At 36.0% G+C, this 23,122-nt stretch overlaps 1 long non-coding RNA gene across 2 annotated transcripts in view; it reads left to right on the forward strand.

Moving 5' to 3' along the window:
• Positions 1-4,330: 4,330 nt before the first annotated feature.
• LOC125615220 overlaps positions 4,331-23,122 on the forward strand; it is a 50,882-nt gene continuing 32,090 nt past the window's right edge. For both annotated transcript variants that reach the window (XR_007345757.1, XR_007345761.1), the window contains exons 1-2: positions 4,331-4,496; positions 11,390-11,461. This is a non-coding gene — a long non-coding RNA (uncharacterized LOC125615220). The remainder of the gene's footprint in view (positions 4,497-11,389; positions 11,462-23,122) is intronic.

A 23,122-nucleotide genomic window follows, 5' to 3' on the forward strand; every position in this document is an offset into this window, starting at 1 on the left:
TAGAAAACCCCTACAGATCTTACACACACACACACACATGCGTGTGCACACGCACAAACTGTTAGAGCTAATAAACTCAACAAAATTGCAGATATAAAAACAATGCACAGAAATAAATTGTTTTCAAGTACTAACAATAAACAACTTTAAAAGGAAATTAAGAAAACAAAAAAAAAGGAAACAATTCCATTTACAATAGCATTGAAAGGAATAAAATACTTGATAACAAAACTAAGGAGGTAAAATATTTGTACACTGAAAACTATATAAAACATTGCTGAAAGAAAACATAACTAAATAGAAACATCCCATGTTCATGGGTTGGAAGACAACATTATTAAATGTCACTACTACCAAACAATTTATATGTTCAACAAAATTCCAATCCAATACCAAGAGGAATTTTGGCCAGAAAAGAAAAATCCATCCTAAAATATATATGGAATCTTAAGAAACCCAAAATTGCCAAAACAATTTTAGAGGAGAACAAAACTGGAGAATATACACTTCTTAGTTTCAAAACATATTACAAAGCTAATCAAAAGAGTGAAGTTCTGGAATAATGATAAAGATATAGACCAATGTGATAGAATATAGATCCCATAAATAAATCCTAGCATATATGGTCAAATAAACAAAAGTTCCAAGACCACCTAATAGGGAGATCATATGTCTCTTCAACAAATGCTATTGGTAAAGCTGGATATCATCATTCAAAATAATAAAATTAGATCATTTTCTTACATTATATATAAAAAAAAATTAAACAGAAATAAATTAGTAAGACCCCAAACTATAGAAACCCAAGAAGAAATACAGGGAGAAAAATTATGATGTTGGATTTGGATATTATTTATTGACCAAAAATACAGGTAAAAATCAACAAGCGGGACTATATCAGGCATTTAAAATTTTGCACATTAAGGATACAATTAATGAAGTGAAAATGTGAGCTACAGAATAAGAAAAAAATATTTTGTCAAGTAATGTATCTGGTAATGGGTTAATATCCAAAATACAGAAAGAATTCCTAGAACTCTGGGTATTAACAGGTATAGAGTTTTAGTTTTGTAAGGTGAAAAAGTTCTGGAGAACAGTGGCATAATAATATGAATATATTTAATGCTACTGATCTGCACACTTAAAAATGGTAAAGGTGGTAAATTTTATGTTACACGATTTTTTACCACCATTGAAAAAAGTTATTCTTGCCAGGAAGTAAGAATGTCAATCACCTTACGGATGTCACCCCTATGTTTAGTATGATGGTCACACATTATTGTGTCAGAGAGTCTTATACCTGAAAAATAACACAAATATTGGTATATCAAGGTACTTCTAGTGGAATTTGTTCTCTTCTGTTAAATACTTTTTCAATTTTCACTTTAGAGAGAATTCCTGACCACATTTTCTAAAGTAGTTTCTTACCAGTCACAATTTCTCTTTCTCCACTTTTCTCTTCAGAGTGTTTCATAGCATCACTAGATATTAAACTATTTGTTTCGTTGTTTCCTTTTTATTGTTCATCTTCCTACTAGAATGTAAATTCCATTAGGACATAGACTCTGTATGGCTGTGTGATGTTCACAGTGCCTTAAATATCACCCAACATAGAGCAAGCTCTCAGTCATTACATGAAAAAATAAATTGACGCTATTGAGAAAACTAACTTCTACAGGAGAAAGGGAAATTTATCATCTAATCTATATGTTCTGATTACTTTTTATATTACAAATGCTTTTACTTCTTTCCCATTTCAATGAATAAAAATAGTGGATTCAGCATGACAAATCCATTCGTGTGAACAGCCATTGCAATTCAGCCCAGTTTGAGGAGAGTGGGTGGGGAATTGTGTGATAGACATGAAGCTGAAAAGCAGGTTGGGGTTAATAAAACCATAGACAGGCTCCTCCATCCTAATGAGACTGAATTTCTGTGTAAAGATACTTCCTTATTCCACATTACTATTTCATCTGGAGCAAGGCTTGAAAAATGGATCTTTGACCACCATCTATTTGTCACCTGCCTTCCAACCCTACAAAGACTCTGAATCTGAGATTCTTGGTAAAGTTTCATGCTTTAGAATGGTCATAGTGGGTTATTGTTGTTGTTGTTGTTAATGAATTCAAATGTATTATCACTTGCCCTTCTCAATATATTTTCTGCTCATAAAAATCATTTTTGAAGATGGATACTGTTAATCTAAAAGGGAGAGAAGTATGATGTGCCAAATTCTGGCTAACATTATTGGTATATAAGTGAGAACTGACACTTTTTTGTCTTAATTCCATATGTCATTCTTGTAATATACCTTCTCTAGCATCTGAATGTGTCACTTTCAAAAATATACACCTAATTATCATGAGAAAGAGCATGTAGCTCCAAATCCCTGGAAATCCATCACCATTGATCTCTGTATATACTTCTTTCAAAACCCACCCTCCTGGTTCTAGGAGTATTTTTCTATACATGAATATAGTCTTCCTATATTAACTATAAAAACCAGTTAATTCAGGTCAAAAAAGTATTTGTGCTGCCTTTTTGAAAAAAAAAATTACACCTAGGTTCTGCCCATTTTTATAGAATGTATTAATTTAATCAAAATAGTCCAATTATTTTGTATCTACCCTTAGAAAGGATTCTTAACCATTCATTAAGGGGAACCACTGTGTATTCCCCCCTTTGCAGGCACTTCTGTGTGATAAGAGAGGCACTATGGCTTATTACTCTGCATAACACTGCCATTCACTGCTACATGTGTATCACTCCAGCTAACTGACAAGTATGAGTAGAAATTACATAATTACTATAAGTCCACTGATAAAATAGAAAATGCCATTACCAGTCATACTTATCTTTGGCTTCTAGAAAAAGGACAAAATAATTTTTTATTATTTATGTAGCTCATGCTCCATACTTCCGAAATAATGTTCTTCTCCCATGGACTCCATGTGCAGCTTACCCATTCTTTGTATTGTTTTTCTCTAGATGTTTTAGATGATTGGTCAATTAATGTGAGCTGCTAACAAAAGGTCATATAATAGCCATGGGTGACTATTGGAAAAATATCTCTTCTAAATTAAAAATTACTTTTCCCAAATAAGATTTGCTATGTAATCCAACCACACAAACCAGTGGCTATTGAAAACTTTCTGATCAGTGGCCCACTCTAGAGGGGGTCACTTCTACACGACCACTCATTGTCCATACTGCTAACATATAGACAAATTCTGCTTTCACTTTGGAAAATTCCAAAATTCCAGGAAATTGTATTGTATTGAGGAAAATTCCAGGAAGAGGATGAAAATGGGTCATAAAAATCAACTATTTGGAAATTTGGTATTGTAAGCCATGAATCATAAACTCAAGAAGCCAGAAATGTGATAAATAGTGTCTTTAATATTTAAGTAAACATCAACTTCAAATGGCTTTGTCCCAATACACAGTTGATCATCAAAATTCATTCCCAGATTATCTAAAGCTCAAAATAAATAAATAAATAAATAAAATAAAACTCAGATGTGCAAAAGATGTGTAAATCTGCAAAAGTGTTAGAGTTATGAAAATTATGTGTAATTATTTGGTAACAGGGATTGTGAATCACTTTCCAGAGTAAACGAATGCTTTGCTGTTCTGCTGCCTTCTTCAGTTTGATGTTTCTCATTTACAAAAAAAAAAAAAATGAGATATATTTCATTTACAGAAAAAGTTGGATTTAAATCTATAATTTGTAAATATTTATGCATATTTCCAAAGAATCCATGGGCTTAACTACATTTTTCCGTGATTACTTATATGCCTAATACATCATGTTAGGTCTCACATGTTGCGCTTTCACAATAAAACGTTCAGATGGGAAGGCGATAACCCAAACAACCTGACAACCTATCAGCAGACACTCAGAAAAAAATAAAACCTGAAGAGAGAGGTAACATATAAAATTAGTGTGGATTTAATTTGAAGACTATTTTCAACTTAGATTTTCTTTTTCTTTTTTATTTTCTTTCTTTTTTTTTTTTTTGGCTCAAGGATGAAATTTCTATTCAGATTTTGCAGAGGGTTAATAAAGGACTTTTTTTCAAAAAGTGACCTGCCAGAGTCAGTGACCCCACCCCATTTCTCTTCCACCTTCACTCACATGGCGAGTGGGATATGGACACATTGTTCTGTGTCGCAGTCAAAGATGACACTACTGACAGTGATGGCTCCTCTCTCTCTGTGTGACTGAGAAGCCCAATATGGTACCAGGAGTTCTTCCTGTAGTTTGCACATATGAAGCTTGTTGGGAGATTTGTGAGTACAGCTGCTTTTAACAGAGTCTGTCATTGTTTATATCTCTGCCTCCAAAATACAAAATGGGCCGTTGCTAGGAATGAGCCACTTCATTTCCTGACCATTGCAAGCCAGACTGATGTCTCTGTTGTTCTTTCCCAGATGTTCCCCAGAACAGCCATGTTGCTTGAAGCTGTGCTCTGCCTTGGTCTGGAGTGAACAAGGTAAATTAATTTGAAGTAATCAGTATGCCTTTGGTTGAGATTACAATGCTCATGGATTTTTTGATAAATTATCTACTTAGGTTCAAAGACAATATGAAATCTTTATAATGGCTGATATCCTTACAGGTTCCATTCCACTTCATGTTCTTGTGTAATATAGTTTTTCTTTTGGTCTAAACCTGCATACTCACCATCCCCAAATATGAGGTCAGTGATTCAACAATAAAACTGGAGAACCAATTCTAAGGCCCTACCATGTATTAAATTGTGACAAGCAGTGGTGGGCAGAACACAAAGGAGGATGAGGTCTGCTGTATGTTGAGGTGTTCACAAGGTGGACACACTCTTGAGAGTGCAAATCAATGAGTGCCAGGACAAGTAACTGAATAGGGAAAGAAAGGGAGACCGTTTCAGCTTTGGATGTGGGAGGAATCTTTTATTGAACATAGTATACTTGAAAAAATATGATTGAGAGGACACTGTCAGCATGCAAACTATGAAAACTGGTACCAAAATTGCAAACTGACCTAATAATCAATTATTATCCTAAAAATATAGTTTCTCATGGTGTTTGAATTGCCAGTAAAATACACCTATATTGCTACATTTTACATTGTCACTTTTATGATGACAGTAAATTCCTCACCCAAAATAAAGAACTTTTTCCAACCTTTCTGAAGCATGCCTACTAGAAAATCAAGAATTCATCTGATCAATTAAAAATGATACTTTAAATGTCACAATACACATTTTCTTTCCTTCCCATTTTCCTTTTGCCTCTTGCATGAAAGCAACCATGGCCATGATATTTTTCATGAGCTCTTCAATTCAGCAAATGTTGATTTAAGGCTTTACACTCCAATGGGTGCTTGTCTCTTCCCAACACACTGTGAGCAACCCCCTGACCAGCAGTGGGTATAGGCATAATGCTTAGCCTGACCATCAGAGAACTTAGCTTTCTTTGCAGGCTTTAGGAAGTTTACAGGGCCCCTGGGACATCCTCTGCTAATGAGTTACAGGCTGCCCCATCCATCCAGTGCTTTGACTATCTGCCCAATCTTCCAAGTTCCTAACCTCATGCTTCCTCCTTCCTCCTACTCGAGGTCCTCCTGGGAGACACTGGATATGGGGATGAAGCATTCTAATCCAAGGGCCTGCAATCTTGTCAATGTGTACAACCCAGGGGTCTGTTGCTTTGTTTATCTTTCCTACTTGTCTAGTGGGAGGTTTGGCTAAATGAGAAGGCTGCAGATTGTGAGTCTTGGAAAAATATCTGAATGGTTTGTTGTTGTTTTTAAAATTCCAGTCATTCATAATAGAGCTGAAACTGTTTTACTTGAAAATGAAATTGTGTGCTTTACTACAGGAATCTTTCCTTTCTGACAATCAGAAAGATCTTTCACGTTCTACCATGTTCTTGTGAAACTGAAATTGGGGGCCAATTAGTGATGGCTTCATGTAATTTGAAGATAGCAACAAAGTTATATTAAAGAGAAAAGACATCCTTTCCGGTGGACTGCTATTGACCCCAGGATAAGCCACACTTTATTTTAGATAGTCAAAGAAAATTGAAGGAAAAGGAATTTGGAGATAGAAATGTTATGGTTGCTTTCTGTTTGTAATAATTAAAATTTTATTTCATCTTGGAATCTATGACACACAAAACCCTACCTAAATCAAATGATGTTTTAAATGATGTGGATGAAATTTGAAGAAAACTGAAACAAAGATGCTGCTCAATTGAGGATGAATGTTAGAAAATTGATCATTTGCCTTTCTGGGGTTAGGAGGACTTGTCTTGTGAGTCTATTTTCCGGGCAGTGATAATGCAGATAATCAAAGACGATTGATTGCTGGCCCTTGATGTGGTTGCTTCTCTTCCCTGACCACAAAGGCCTTCAAGAGGGCCTTATTCATGGAGGAGGTTTTGGATGAGGAAGGGGATCGGACACTGTTGAATAATTTCTGTCTCAGTGGAGCCATTCATCAGAGTTAAACTGTGAGTGTTGGAATGATGTGTGTGATGTGTGTGGGGAGGATCTGAGCTTCAAAGTCTGTAAACCTTAATACTCAGTGTCTTGCATCAGTTCTCAAATCTGTACAAATTCATTTTTTTTTCTGACAAGGCTTTCTCATTAGAGTGGGGATTTCAAAAGTCCAGGTTGGTTTGGATTAACTGTTCAACAACATACCTCCCCACTGAATGAAAAAGTCAAAAGCAATTGATAAATATGCCGGTTCTAAAACTTAGATATGAATCTTCATTTATGAGATATTATTTATCCGTCCACCCTCTTGCACCTCCTTCCTTCTACTCACCTTCCCTTGTCCAGTAAGAGAGCTGATTACTATTGTTCCATCTTTTTTAGTCAGCACGCTAGAATTGTAATCAAGCTCCTGTAAACTGAAAGTAGCAACACAATTTTTATGCCCTGCAATTTGCCTGATTCACAGAGACTTTGAATTAAATAAATAATTGAAGAGATCCTTTGTCTAAACTTTATCCACAGCCATACAACAGAGAACAGAGAAAAGGCTCAACCATGGTATTTCAATCAAAACCAAAAGATTAAAAGTATTCTATAGTTCAAAAGACTTCTTGATTTGTAGACTCTCACAGCTTTGCTAGGCCATAGCTATGGCTAAATAGCTGGTTCTCATGGCTAATCTGCAGGTAGTTTATTAGTCAAAGAATGCGTGATCAGTTCACCTAACCAGGAAGTTGGTGCTGGGTGTCATTCTTCTGCTTTTTTCTAATCATTCAATATTTTCAACAGCTCTACAGACACTCAGTTCATGATAGGGTCCTTTTTCCCAAGATAAGCATTCTTGAAAGAGTAGACTGAGAGAAAATAAAGGGCATTTAGAAAAGTGTTTCACCGACATGACTTCCCATTATGTTAGAGTTCTTCCTTTAAAAACCAAGAAAAAGAATTTGAAAAAAAATTTTCAACAACAAACGCTAATCATAGTTGTGGTTTGTAGCAGCAAACAAACAAAACAAATAAACCACTAATTCTGGAGACCTAGGTTGGAAGAATAAGCAGGTTATAGAATAATTTTTTGGTGATATGGGAGGTGTGGAGAGAGGTCTAGATTATTAAGGTCACCAAAAATGAGAAAATTCTATGACTTCAATGTCTTAAATTGACTTGAGCCCCTTCATTCAGAGCCAAGTTATCAATGTGTTTGTAGCTCAGCCAGGTTGAAGAAGGGCCATATATTTTTAGAACAGTTGTTTGGTGAACTGGTCCTTGGCCTTTCATTGTATAGTCAAAACAGTTGGATGCTAGTCTGATCTTTAAAAGTAACAACATATCACGAATACTGGTGCTTTAATGTACCCTACTGCAAACTTTGATTTGTAAGTATCTTATTTGATTGGTTTACACAGATCTTACATTTTAATATAGAAATAATAAAAAAAGACAGTAATAATGAGAGTTCATGGAGGTCTAAAATTTGGATCTAGTGACATGTTTGGTGATTCTATCATTATCTTTGATATACTACCACTTCACTCATTCCTTTTAAAGAAGTCACTTTCAAGAGAGGAAACTTAAGCATTCTACCACCTAAAAAACAGAAGTCTATAGAGTTCTATGTATTTATCTACTCTCTTTTTTTTTTTTTTTTGTAGGTGTAGATGGAAATAACACAAAGCCTTTATTTTTATGTGGTGCTGAGGATCGAACCTGGGTCTCCCCCTTGCTAGGGGAGTGCTCTACCGCTGAGCCACAATCTCAGCCCCTTTATCTACTCTTAAAAATAAGAATAGTGGGCTGTTATTGTAGCTCAGTGGTAGAGCATTTGCCTAGCATGTGTGAGGCACTGGGTTCAATTCTTAGCACTGCATATAAATAAATAAATAAATATCCATTGACAACTAAAAAATATATTTAAAAAAAAATTTTTAAAAGAAGAGTGATTACTTGCTCTTTTTTCTCTTCTTAACACTCTAATTTTAGTATGCTATTGATTATGTAGAAATCTGAGAAAATCAAACATATTTGTGATTAGTCCTATTAGGAAAATAACCTTATAAAGCAAAAGATCTTAACCTAAACTGGCTTTAAAATGATTAAATTTGAGTGAAGTTTTCCTTAATTGTATTAAGGAAATTTATATCCCATGGTGTATAACGTGTTGTGAAACCAGGATTCAATGAGAAATAAAAGAGCCAGGAGGTATTCCAATTCCTCATGCTTTTGGTGGCCGAATGTCAGAAGGAACCATTACAGGAAGGCTCTTTCCTGACTGAGAGAGATGATTTGCTTCTTCAGAATGACTTGGAAGCCAGGGGAGGCCATCAAAACAAATCAGAGAAACCTTGGATCAGGAATTTTATCTGACTATGAGCTATATTCAAGGGTTTGTTTTTCAAATTATGGGGATGAGAACTGAAGGAATGAGACAATTTTCTAAGCACACACATCTTCTCTACTGCTGTTATCTTTTTGTCCCCTCTGTATCACCTGAATGTCCTTTATTCCCAAAAATGTAGTCAAGAAAAGGAAAGCAATAAAAAGCACATTGACCAATGCATGGCTTTTAATGTTCAGATGCTTTGAAAGTACATTTTTTTCTCCCCAAAATGTTTTTAAGGTCAAGGGGCCAAAGGACCATGAGTGAGCTTAAAGATTTAGAGCATCCAACAAATTAAAGTCTTTCCTCTAACATGTCTATTAGAGTCTTTGAGTCTTTAATATAATTTAAAGCAATTGTCCCTGTCAGGAGGTCTAACATTTTGCACAGTTACACTGAAATAGTTGACCTGCCCGAGGAAACTAGAAGAATTTCAAGGGTACATTTCAAGACCCTGTTTCTGTTGATAATAGTGTTCCAGAATTTATATTTATTAATATTGCTTTATTTTGGTCAGACTCCCACAGGAAATCCTGAGGAGTGTACGTTTCTGGCATTTTTTTTTATCTTAGCTGTTCCATCCCTTTGGTCTTGTACCCTGACTGCTCGACTGAAGAGGACCTTTGAAAGCCTCTGCTCTTTAATAGAGCTGAGGATGACAACAAGCAGGAACTTCAACACTCGAGGAAGACAATCTATCTACTTTCTTCAGTTATCATTAAAATGTCTTTTAGACATAGGTCATAACTGGAAACCTATAAATGATGTCTGTGTAGTAAGCACTTCCCACAGAGCTGGAGTCCCCAGTGATTAAAATTTATCACATTGTTCTTATGGTTACAAATGCTGCTGATATGTGTCATTACTTAGAAAGTACTATTCATAACATTTTGATTTCAGTCCAAATAGTTTTTTTCCTGAATTTCCCATAAAATGCTCTTGATCTTTTTCTTAAAAGGTTTAATCCACTTGTCCTTTGAAAGAACAAAGAAAAGAGGTTGATTGTTCTCTAGTTTAAGTTTTGTGTAGTCTGATATATTTATTGCCTGGTGGGATGCATCTAATTTTCCACTGGCTTTGCTGAGAGAGTAATTAGGATAGAACTTAATCCTTTGCAACCTGCAGGGTCTAAGCTTTTACATGACTTAATTAAAAGTTACGTTGTTATATATGTAGCTCCATTAAAATGATATGTAGCCACAAGACCTCATATTTGAGCAGGACTTTGTTTTCCCAAAAATGTATGCTTTGAATGTACAAATTTGCTCTTCAGTTAGACAACACAGTACACATTGAAATGCTTTGGAGGAAGCCCTCAATATGGGGGGAGTTTACTGGAACATAGGATAACAAGACAGTCTCCATTTTAGTCTCCTGGAGAGCTAAAGATGGAGCTCTTTCTGCATGGTTATCTGACTCTCATGCATTTTGCCACACTCCCAAGGGGTTATATCTTAGGGCACAAGCTGAATGCAGAGGATCAACTCTTCCTGGATATACTACCTGGAATGCAGTGAACTGAACTGGCTGGCGTTATAGAGAAGACTGTGCAGGCAACCCATCTCTTATTTTTCTACCTAAAGGTTCATTATCTAAACAACAATTTGAGATAACCCTAGCTGGACAAGTCTGGCTCGAGTTTTGCAACTGATCTCTAAATCTGGAATTCAGTGTACCTCATAATAACATTAAGATAAGAAAGAAAAGGAAGCAAGATACAAAGAAAATTTGATACCAAGTGTTTTTATTTAAGGAATAAATCAAAATTCTTAGTGTGATTTTGATTCCTAGTTATACAAAGTCCAATGCATGCACCATATCCTAGTCATCTAACCATCTAATAGCGTAGCTATTATACACACTTGTACTATAATTTAATGTTCTACAGTATTTTACAAAAGATGCAATTTGAAGATGCCCACAAATTTTACCTTGCAATTTTAGAGATAGGTGGAAAAGGAAAAGCAAGCATTTTCTGTTGGAATTCTACAGACAAGAGTATTGGAGAGTTAAGTAGACAAATTGCCAGATCTAGGATTTTTAAAAAAATTTTCAAAACAAAATGTACTAGTTCTTTCCATTGCTGACATACTTGGCTCCATGTAACTTTTGGAGCAAATATTTTTGTATAATTATCTTGCAGCTTAAAGTCATTATGTGGTGGGAACAAAAAAAAGGGGGGTGGGGGTAGAAAAAAAGCCAGCTGGTGGTTAGCAAAAATGAAATAGAGGGGGAATTATTAGGAGAAAAAAAAAACAGAGAAATCAGAAAATTGATTCCATTAATCATTGAAAGAAACTCTAAGGGATGGACTTACTTATTTTGTCATGTGTGTATTTTATGATATAAAATATTCCTGGAAACAAGTATTTGTTATCCAGAGATTTTTCACTATAGGTTAAAAGGCCAGAAAGAGACAATGATACATAAGTGTAAGCAACATAAAACTTCTGATTGTGATGAAATGTTATAGCTAATGTACTTAGGAACTCATTTTTTTTTTATTTGGCACCGGGGATTGAACACAGGACCTTGGACATGCTACACAAATGCTCTACAGCTAAGCTACATCCCAGAATCCCAGATCCAGGAATGCTTTGGTAAGGGTTTTATATGTTTGGGTTTTTTGTATTTGTTTTTGTTTTCATATTGTTTTGTTGTTTGTTTTGGGGGGTTTTGTAACTCATTTTCCCTGTGTCCTTTTATACTGAGGGTTATATTGAAAAAGACACATATGTAGACAAGAGGACCCAATAACCACAAACAAGCTTCATGCCTTTGATATCTGAGCATCAAATTGAAATTTCCATCTACTCAACCATTTGCTTTACCTACATGATAGTAAAAGCTAGTTTTATGGGGTTTTCTGTTTGTTTTTTTAATGTCACCATATTTCCTAAAATAACTATTTTAGAACATATGCATACCAGAGAATATATGCAAATATTCCAAATAGCCACAGAAACTCAGAATAGCAAATTTAGAAGGGCCACAAGTTTCTAAACCTAGTTTGAATATGTAAATCATCTCTCTTCAGCCCTTCCAGGTAAAAGATGGCAGACCATTCTGTCTGTGAAGGACTGCTTCCAAGTTCATTCTTATATGGAAACATCTATATATCGGTTCTTGTATACATTCAACATCAGAAAACATAAATGTTTTCCTCATATGTATATATATATATATATGTGTGTGTGTGTGTGTGTGTGTGTGTGTGTGTGTGTAAATAATTTTTCAGGGCCAAGGACTAAACAGGGCCTTGCTTGTGCTAGGCAAATGCTCTGCCACTGAGCTAAACCCAAAACCTCAACATTTTCCTTTTTAACAATAAAGCTCTTCTCTCCTTCAGGCCAAATATTTTCTATTCCAATAGTTGTTCTTTTTTTAATTATTTGTTCTTTTTTGATATACATGACAGTAGAATGTATCTGGGCATATTTTCTATATGGAGAATAACTTGCCATTCTTGAGGTTGTACATGATGTGGAATTACCTTGGTTGTATATTTATATATGAACATAGCAAAGTTATGTGTGATTCATTCTACTGTCTTTCCTATTCCCATCTGCCTTCCCTTCCCTTCATTTCCCTTTGTCTAATCCAATGAACTTCTATTCTTCCCTCCCCCAACCCTTATTGTATGCTAACATCCACATACCAGAGAGAACATTCTGCTTTTGGTTTTTTGGGATTGACTTATTTCACTTCTCTTGACATGATTTCATATTCTCTCAACAAGCCCAGAAAACAGGCTCTTAAAGTGCAGCGCTAAGATATGAACTTAGGATTTTAAAAAATAAATTTGACCATTGCACTATGAGATGCAGATCATGGTTCTCATGTTTTCCTCAACCTACCAAGTTTTCTGTGAAACTAACTTAAATACTAGTAAGTTAATAGCAGTCCTGCTGCTCTGTCAACTTATACTGAATGTGCTATTACCTACAAGCCTTAGGACATTGTTTTTATCATTTTCAATGCAAACTATTTTCCCAGTTGGTTTTCTGAGCTCAGATTAAGCTGTATATGCTTATGCTGTATTCCTATTAAATTCATCCTGTGATGTTCAACAAGTTATTCAGCATGTCACACTTATTTGGAGCCTAGTGTCATCATCATCAGATTCAGTAAGACTCCAGCTCATTTGACAAGATGTCTCCCAAATCACTGAAAACAGCATTGGGAAACCAGCCCATTCCAATATGTTGCATTCTCCCTGTCATCAAAAATATGCTTTCCTAACCCCTAACCCATTCTTGCTGACATTTAGATCTTTTCTCAAGAAAAGCACAATTTCAAACACAGCATGATTAAAAAATTAGCGTACTCTTTATGAACTGTAATCCATGAGCACTAATAAAAATTTATTTTTAAAATAGCACAGCATATCTACCAAAGGAAAAAATAATTCAGGGAAACATAATGAATCAAAGTCATTCATGATGACCAACATCTACTTTGTTATTTGTTCTTTCTCTCTCTGATAGTGTTGCTGATGAAACTCAGATTGTGTTTACCATAGTTAGATTTTTGTCTTTCCTTAATCTCAACTAAAGCAAAGTGGTATAAGCAAAAGACAATGAAATATCCAATCAAATAAAAATTAAATCAGAGCAAATTCCCCAATAAAATAGAATTTTTGTATCTAATTTTCAAAACGTGCTTCTTGTTCTAAGGCTTTTATAGAATTCATTAGACACAATTGAAATCAGAATAAAGTAATATCATTGGTGAAATGAAATGATTATACTAACTTTCCCCAGAAGTGCACACACACTAACCATAAAGAAGTCTTTGCCTTTAACTAAAATGTACGATCATCAAAATGCTTGAGCAGCCATACGTGTAGGAGTGATAGGACTCTCACATATTTATGAGCAGCCTTAAATCCTTTCTGGGGCAAAAAGAAAAGTCAACAAAAGACACAGCCCCATATTTAATGAGGAGGGAGAGAGGAATCTAAATTGGTCTGCAGTCACCACTTTCACCAACCATTTTATTTTCCAAATGTTATATTGAAATGTTCAGATGTCTCCGTTGAACGAATGCTCCAAGCATAGTAGGGAGGTGGGCTTCATGGCTCTGTGGCCCAGAGACACTGGGCATCATTAAGCATAAATACAATAATAAAATATCTTTTAAAGCAATTGATTACTCTTAAAACTTCAGTAAATATGAAAAATGCTACTTGCCATCCTCAGGGTGATTCTCAGTTGTGCCCGTGTCATGCCTTCCTCTGTGGCTCTGGGGAAGAATTTCATGTTACTGAGTCAGAACAGAATATCTTTGATTTAGCTTAGACAGGATTTATATGTGGATAAGACAATTCCATTTGTCTTTTTTGCCTCGCTTAAAATTTAAACAGGAAACACATATATACTGTATATATGATATAAATGTGTCTGTTTTTTATCCTGCTGGTTTTATTTAAATTTCCCCTCTCTAACCCAGCATTTCTTCTTCTATACATATCTTTCGTGTCAAAAAAAAGTAGAATCAGACATTAGGAATTTATTTAAAAGTTTGTTGCAAGTCATTTTGCTTTATGAATGAACAAAAAAAAAAGTTCATTTCATTAGAGTCAATACTTTGTTCAAATTAATTTTTACTCAGAATTGGAACACATTATCCCATTCATTGTATAGGATAATCCTGCTTTTCCTCCTATTTACCCAGCACATGACAAAGACTAGCTCCTCCATAATTAAGCCTTAACATGTCTCTCTAGCAATCCCCCAGCATTGCACATCACATTCCAACAGGCCCAAATGCATAGTATGACTCCATTTAGCAAATTAAATTACAAGATGTCCAGTTAAATTTGAATTTATGACAATAAAATATTTAAGTATATTCCAAATCTTGCATAGGATAAGATGATTTTTTTGTGTGTATCTGAAGTTTGAGTGACCTATAATTATCTGGCAACCTACAAAAAACCCCTCCAGGCCACTGTTTCACGCCATTTCTTGCAGACTACCCTCTCTATCTCAGATGTCCTGCTATGACTTATCAACAAGGAAAACCCAGTTCAATGGACTTTTGTTCTTCTTTCATAATGTCCTGACCAACCTGCTGCACCCCCACCCCAGCACAGCTGACCCCTCCCTCTCTTGTGCTGTGAGTGTGCCTGGGACACTAAGAGTCATGTGTCCTCACCCACGTGTGCGTTTGGACATGTAGCCAGTGGTGTGCAACTGGCTTTCCTCATTGCATTCCCAAGCAACAGACCTCTCAGGGGACCTTCCGAAGGGACAAGAGCAAAGAGTCAGAGCCAGCAAGACTGGAGACTGTGGACAAGTCATTTAGACTCTAGGCACCTGAAATTACTCATCTACATTTTTTAAAAAATAGGTCATCCCTGGTCAAATATTGTTGCAAGTTAAATTAAGTTGTTTATATAGAAAGGACCTGTCACCAAGTACAGATCACCAAAACAGTTATCTTTTAATCCCAGAATCTTTGTTATAATAAAAATTCCTTTCAGTTACAATGTCTTTTTCTCTGTTTGTCTCTTTGTGTGTATCTCTGTCTCTCATAATCTGGAGAGAACTTCAATTTCAATTTTTCAGTTAAGTTTTAAATTTACCTAATGTACTTAATTAAAAGAGGGTAACCTCCATTTTTTGTATATTTTATTTGCTTTTACCATCTTACCCCAAATTCTGATTCAAATTCTTGCTTCTAGATTTCCTTCTTTTATAGTTAAATGGGGCTTCCAACCAGAATATATTAAAAGAGCAAAACTCTCCTCCCAAGAGCTTACAAAGAGAGTTTCTAAAAATTACTCTTGTCTCATCTGTCTGACTCACATTTATCTAAAAATAAAAGGAAAACTAGGAGAAAAAATAAACGAACAGAGGATAACGTGCAGCCTCATGTCTCTGAGTCAGATAACAAGATAATTTTCCTGCTTGCTCTATATTTCACTTTACTTTTCAAAATGACCTTTCCAACCCCTGACCCTATCACTAGAATATAAATCCATTAATGAGGAATCTTTTCTTCCCTTGTCCTTTTTCATATCAATTGCAGCAAGACACTAGACTGTCCTTTGAGTTCATTCACTTTATAGCTGTTAAAAAGAAAATATAGTCTGGAGACAGCCTGTCGCCAATTGGTTAAGCACAACATGGGGGAATAAATTCCTGACTTTTTAGCTTTTATCTGCCTCTGGTTTTCTATGTAAAACCTAGGAAATTTTCCAAATATCAGTTTTTAAATCTGTGAAATGGGTGAACCATTTAAAAAATACCTCCCTCATCTATGGTACTTTTTAGCAGAAAAAGCTCCTGAAGCATTGGTGTTTTATAGTTAATAGTTTTCAAGATAGACTTGCCTAACTTTGGTACCTATGTGCTTTTATGTCATTGCTCATTAGACTCTATGAAATAACAATAATAATATTGGTAATATGCAGTGGTTAGCATACTTTTCTATGGAAGTACACATATTTTAATATAACTGTAAAAGCTACAGAAACTAAAGAAAGAAAAGAAGGAATGGAGGGAGGAAGGGAGGGAGGAAAGAAGGAGAAAAGGAGGAAGGAAGGGAAGAAGAAAGGACACTAATCACTGAGAAAAATATACAGGTTATCTCAGAAAACTGGCAGATTTCTCAAGAGACACATTTGGGATGCTATTCCATTCAATCCCCATTTGATTGTTTATTCATCAGATGTCGAGTGAGAAAGTAAAGCTCTGTGACAGACTTCTGAGTTACATTTCCTGATTTTCCTAATTACGAGAATGTACCAGTAAAATATATTAAACGTATAATTCAAGGGTTAATAGCTCACCGTTCCTAAATGAGTCCTCTAATAATTTTGTTAATATTAGCATTCACTGAGATTTGCTGCCTTTCGGGCAACATTTGCACTTATGTGGTAGTACAGCCTTCTCCTGAAGATGCAAGTCATTTACTGTCAACATTATGCATGCCACCTGATAGTTAATACGTATCAGGAATGTAACTGAGTCTCCCAACAAGAGCCATAACAATCTCAATGGCAACTGAGTTCTGAGAAAGACTTTTCAACTTGAGTCAGCACCCCAAAGAACACTTTGCAGAACTCAGAGATTGTGTTTTTTCCCCACATTCTAAAATTCTTTTTTTATATAAGCTAATATTTTTATTTATTTTTTTAAATAAATGACAGTGTAATACATTACAATTCATATTAAACATATAAAGCACAATTTTTCATACCTCTGGTTGTATATAAAGTATGTTCACACCAATTCGTGTCTTCATAGATATACTTTGGATAATGATGTCCATCAGATTCCTCCATCATTGCTAACCTTCTGCCTCCTCCCTTCCCCTCTCACCCCTCTGACCAATCTAGAGTTCATCTATTCCTAAGTTTCTTCTCAGCAAAAGAAACAATATGTGAGGTGAATAGAGAGCCTGCATCTTGGGAGCAAATTTGTACCCCTCACACATCAGATAGAGCATTAATCTCTAGGGTATATAAAGAACTCATTTAAAAAAACCAAATAACCTAATCAATAAATGGGCCAAAGAACAGAATAGACACTTCTCAGAAGAGAATATTCAATCAAGGTCAACAAATATATGAAAAAATGTTCATCATCTTTAGCAATTAGAGAAACGCAAATCAAAATTACTCTTAAGATTTTATCTCACTCCAGTCAGAATGGCAGCTATTATGAAGACAAACAACAATAAGTGTTGGAGAGGATGTGGGGAAAAAGGTACACTCATACATTGCTGGTGGGACTGCAAATTGGTGCAGTCAATATGGAAAGCAGTATGGAGATTCCTTGGAAAACTGGGAATGCAACCACCATTTGACCCAGCTATCTGTCTCATTGGTCTATACCTAAAGGACTTAAAAACAGCATTTTACAGGGAAACAGCCACATTATTGTTTATAGCAGCATAATTCACAATAGCTAAACTGTGGAACCAACCTAGATGCCCTTCAGTAGATGAATAGATTTTTAAAATGTGGCATATATACACAATGGAATATTACTCAGCCATAAAAGGGAATAAAATCATGGCATTTACAGGTAAATGGATGGAGTTGGAGAAGATAATGCTAAGTGAAGTTAGCCAATCCCAAAAAAACAAATGCTGAATGTTCTCTCTGATATAAGGTTACTAACTCATAGTGGGATAGAGAGAGGGAGCATGGGAGGAATAGACAAACTCTAGATAGGTCAGAGATTGTGTTATGTCCCTCAGATATACTTGCCCAAAGTTTGCTTTTTTATTTTTATTTTTCCTTTTCTTGCTTTTTTTTTTCTTTCAAAGTTTGCCTTTTTATAACAGCTCTGCCTTCACCCAGCTAAACCATCAGAGCCCTGAGTGCAGGAACCATACCCATCATGCTCATATCCTTATACTTAGCACAGCACCTGGTCTGTAGTCAGCATGCAATAAATGCTGAATAAACTTTCTCAACACATTTTTCCATTTTATCCACCCCTCTCGTGCCCGTTTCATAAGTTCAGATTCAATTTTAGGATCCATGACTATGTGTGAACTGTCATTCCACCGCATGTGCATTTCTCATTATCTCCTTGCAGGGTAGGAAGATAAGGAATGTAGCATCACAATCAAGCAGATCTTAGGATAGGCACAAGGAAAAGATGAGGAAAAAAAAAAAGCAAAGTTCACATGGAAAAGAAAGATTTAAACAGAAAAAAAAATCAAGTTATAAGAAAAGCTTCTTTTGGGAGCAATAGTGGAGTGTAAACCCTCCTGGAACATTGCCAAAGTCCCAGTGATATTCCTTGTTTGCAAAGTTAACTATCATGAGTTCCCAAAATCTTCAAAGTCCTTCCTAATCTTCAAGTCACCTGATGTTAAGGGGGTCTATGAAGAAGGCTAATCAAGTCACCCTAATCAAAGTGCTCAATTGCTGGCCTGGTTTTAATGTCAGGTAGTAGTATTTATTGTTTGCCTATTCTGTGCAGTGGTATAGTACATTTCTTCCTCTTCCAGCTGGATATCACAGTCATAAACTTAATGTAATGAAAATCTCAAAGCCTCCCCCAGAATATCCATAAGATGACACTCAGTGAGATATAATCCATGCTAAGAAAAGATAAGCAATACTTTGAGATTCAGGCCTAAGGGTCTCATGGGCATCTTATGCAATGATTCTTGAGAGCTGTTTCTGTGAATGAGGATATGTATGTGACTATTTTTTTAAAGTGAAACAGAATTTATGCAGGAGTATACAACTCTTTGCTTTTCAAGATGGCTTAAGAATTTCATCAGGGAGGCCACCTTTACCCATATATACTGGAGTGGCAAATGGTGGTGCTCTACCTCCGCGGAGGTCTTACCAACACAGACTAGAGGGACACACAAGGAGTAGAGAGGAAGGTTAAATTAGCTGGTTCAACCCAGAGTATCAAAAACTTTTTATAGCTTCATCATCTCACATCTAAGCATATTTTTTTTCCAACGGAGGAAAGAAGAGATCTTGAAGTAACACATTACCATGTGTATATCAGCAGAGTATCTTGAAGACCCAGCACAGGCAATGCTGTGACACAGAGAAGCCTTTGAAGCCAACCTGAACACCATATTCATCAGAATTGTCATATATTGCAAGCAGGAATCATGAAAGTAAGCCCTCATCTTAGTCCTAAAGGTGATCTAAGAAAAATCAGGAAGACAATCTAAAAGAGAGGAAATGCAGTTTTACTACCCCCCTTGAATTTTTTTTTTTGTAATAAGCATACATCATTTTGCAAAAATATCAAACACATTATTAAACAGAAAAAAAGAAAGGACAGGAAAGGAAGGGAAGGGAGAAGGGAAGAAAGGAACGAGGGGTTACATTCCATGCCCCTTTACCATGGATACTCATAGGAGGCTGGGGATTGCATAATTAGAGGCCATAATTCAATGCATTTAATCATAAGGCACATCCTCATTTCTGAACACAGATACTTGTTCTCTGAATACTGCAGCTATGGAGGTTAGCATAGAATCTTGATTCAGCCTTTGTCTTCCCTTTGTTCCTCAAAAATTCACTTTGGGTTCTGAAAGACAAAGCGATGGCAAGAGGAAAAAGAACTCCCTATGACCTAGGAGGAAAAGAAGAGAAGACTCAAGAGGCTTTCTGCACTAGTGGGAAATGATCACTCTTGACCTCTTTCTGTCTCCCTGCAGAGACTCATGGCTCTTTGTAGACATAACTAGAGAGATTAGACAGTTTCTCCCATATTTCCAGGTCAAGAGAGCAAGGCTAGAGTTGTTCAGATATTTACTGAATGCCTAATAAGCACAAAACATAGCACTTGGCACTACAGGGATCCAAAGAAATAGAAGATAGGGTTCCCACTGGAACAAGAAGAAATATATAAGCAAAATTTAGATGATAAATTAACAGCAAAACAAGATTTCACAAGCTTATTGCAAAAGACAAGAATACAAGCCATGAAAGCTTTCTTGAACAATGTGATATATTTAAAATATCCTGCTTTCTTTTAAAATGAATTACCTACATCTGTTAAATACACACACCCACAAACACACACATAACCAGCAATGTGTTAAAATAAAGTTGAAAAATTCAGGAATAATAAAAACATGAATTTTAAATAAAAAGAAAGAAGAGATTAAGAACAGGAGGCATTTATTGAGTGTTTTTACTATGTTCCAGGTACTATGCTAAGTGCTGTAAATGCATTTTCTCAATTCTTGCAACAAATTAATGGGATAGGGATTGTTACCATTTTAAAACTGACTTAGAAAGGTTTAAGTAATTTATCTGAGATGTCACAACTAACTGATATTTCTGCCGCACTCTACACTGTATTAGCAAATTTAGTCTGTCAGCATTGTACAAAGTTTGTTCTCAGAGAAGAAACCATTTTACACACAAACTTATGAGCACTATAGAGTTGGGTTAATTATTCACATAAAAGGACAATTATTACCAGAAAGATTCAAATGTGTGTTGGTATACTGGGTAATGAATAGAATTTACTGTGAAAATGGTTTTGAGGGATGTTAGAAGCAATTTGTAAAGAAAAGCATATGGGTAGATCATTTATATTGTATCACTAAACTCTTATTGAACACTTACTGTGTGCAAGTTCATTCTTTTATGAACATGGTATGACAAATAAAATAGATCGAATCTCTGCCTTCAAGAAGCTAATAATAATCTGGTTGAGGGGTATGGAGTGGTCAGGAAGAGAGGTAGGAAGGAGACAGATAGGAAGTGCTGTGGAGCTATGGACAAAGCAATGTGGAGGAACAGGGGTGGACCTCAAAGTTCTCCCCTGAGAGTGCTGGAAAGGGCTTCACTAGGTCATAGTTGATTTGTCCCTAAACAGGTTGGCATACTTTGCCTGAAAACCAAAAGGCTCAGGGCGTTTCTGACCAAGAATCAAGGAGGTTCAAAGGCATGAGGACTGAGGCAAGGTTTTCCATATGAAGGTGAACACCTCTGAAATGGCGCAATACCAGGAACTCCTTCAGGTGAACTTAGCCACTACCTGCAAGAAAACAGTGAAGTAGGGGAAAGGCAAGAGCAGGTAGGGAAGAGGGGGAGAAAAGGAAGAAATGTTAAGAAAGTATGTCTGATCCCAGCAAACCAGGAGAACCCAATGCTTTTCCTTTGTACCTTAGAAAAAGGCATTGTATTCATTCTATCGTGCAACCCAGAAATGGAGACATCACGTGTGCCTCCTATTCACTCACTCCCTGCACCTCATCAATCATCCAGTCCATCTATTCCACCTCCTAAACCTCTCTCCTCTTCACTCATTTCTCTACAGCCTCCGTGCTACTAAATTAGGAAAACCCTCTGCATCTTCTTGAACTTGTTCAGTAGCCTATTAACTCTGCGCTACCAGCTGCTCCTTCTTTTAGCCAGGGGGATCTTTTTAAAAACAGAAATGTGTCCAAACATGTCACTATTTTAGAAGCTTTCCAATACCCCCACGACAAAATTTGTGGTTCACAAAATTTTCTCCAGCCTCTGCTTATGCTGCTACCCCAGCTCCCAGCTGCACCATTGCCTGTAAACCACAGCACTCTGATTTCCTAAAGCTGAGTTTTTTCCCTTTCCTCAAATACTCCACTACCTCTCTTTCCAGACATCTGTGCATGCCGTTTTATGGATCTGAAGTGTTCTTTTCTCACAGTTTCACCAGTATAACTCCAGTTCATCTTTGGAGTCTCAACTAACCTACCACCTCTTCTAGGAAGTTCTCTCTGATGTTCACAGCTGGATCGTGCATTCTTTCTCCGTGACTACATAACACATTGTTCTTTCTCTTTCCCAGCACTTAGAAATGTGCAATTACCTATTCACTTATCTTATTCCCAAATAGATATTAAATTCCAAAGAGTAAGACAGCATCTATCTCATTCATTTTATGTCCCCTAACAGCTGAAGCATATCAAACCAGTAAATAAATGGCAGAATAAATCTTACTCTAGGCCAATACTGAAGGTGAATAAAATCTTGGTAAATAACAGTGGATGAATCAAATTAGATTCAGCTACCAACTTCATGACCAAACCAAGAGGGCTATTGGGATTAGTCAGCATTGATCAAGCAGACTTCAGGCAAACGAAGCTCAGAGATGCTGAGGTGTTTTGTTTATATGCATCTGCTGTGTAATTCAGTAAAAGACAAAAAAAAAAATTTTAAAATGGAGTGTACATTCAGGACTGGGGAATGTTCCTTTCACAGCTAGGGTCCAAAATGTGAATTATACAAATAGAAAGATTTTGAATGGAAGGGTTGGGCCAAGTTGGGGGTTAGATAATAATATGATTTAGCAGATTGGAGAAGTAGCAGAATTTGGCTTTTAGTTCTCTGTTGTAAGACAGTACCTAAAGAGTGAGACAACCTGTCATGAGCAGGCAATATGAACTTAGGGTTTACTCCATAAGATAATATGTACTATGTATTTCTAAGACATGAAAGACCCTAGCTTTATTATCTCCTAAATTCAAATAAACTCTTTTCCCCTCTCCTGCATTTTGCACCTACCTGGACTTTTTTCATTCTTTCACAGTAATCATCTTTCAGAGCCCTTGTATTGGTTTGAAAAAAAAAAAAACAGTGATGGAGGCAGAATGAACTATGTGGATTCATAAGGCCATGAATGTACTTGGTGTAATAAAAATTCAAATAAGTATCGGGTTTGGGGAAAGGGCAGAAGAGAGGTCAGGAAAAGGCAGGAGACAGAGAAGTGCAATGACACCTGATGACAATGTCGGTAGACCATGTCGCACCTGGTTTAAGATCTGGG

This window comes from Marmota marmota, unplaced genomic scaffold (genome assembly GCF_001458135.2).
Source record: "Marmota marmota marmota unplaced genomic scaffold, marMar, whole genome shotgun sequence".
In the NCBI taxonomy this organism is placed as follows: Eukaryota; Metazoa; Chordata; class Mammalia; order Rodentia; family Sciuridae; genus Marmota; species Marmota marmota.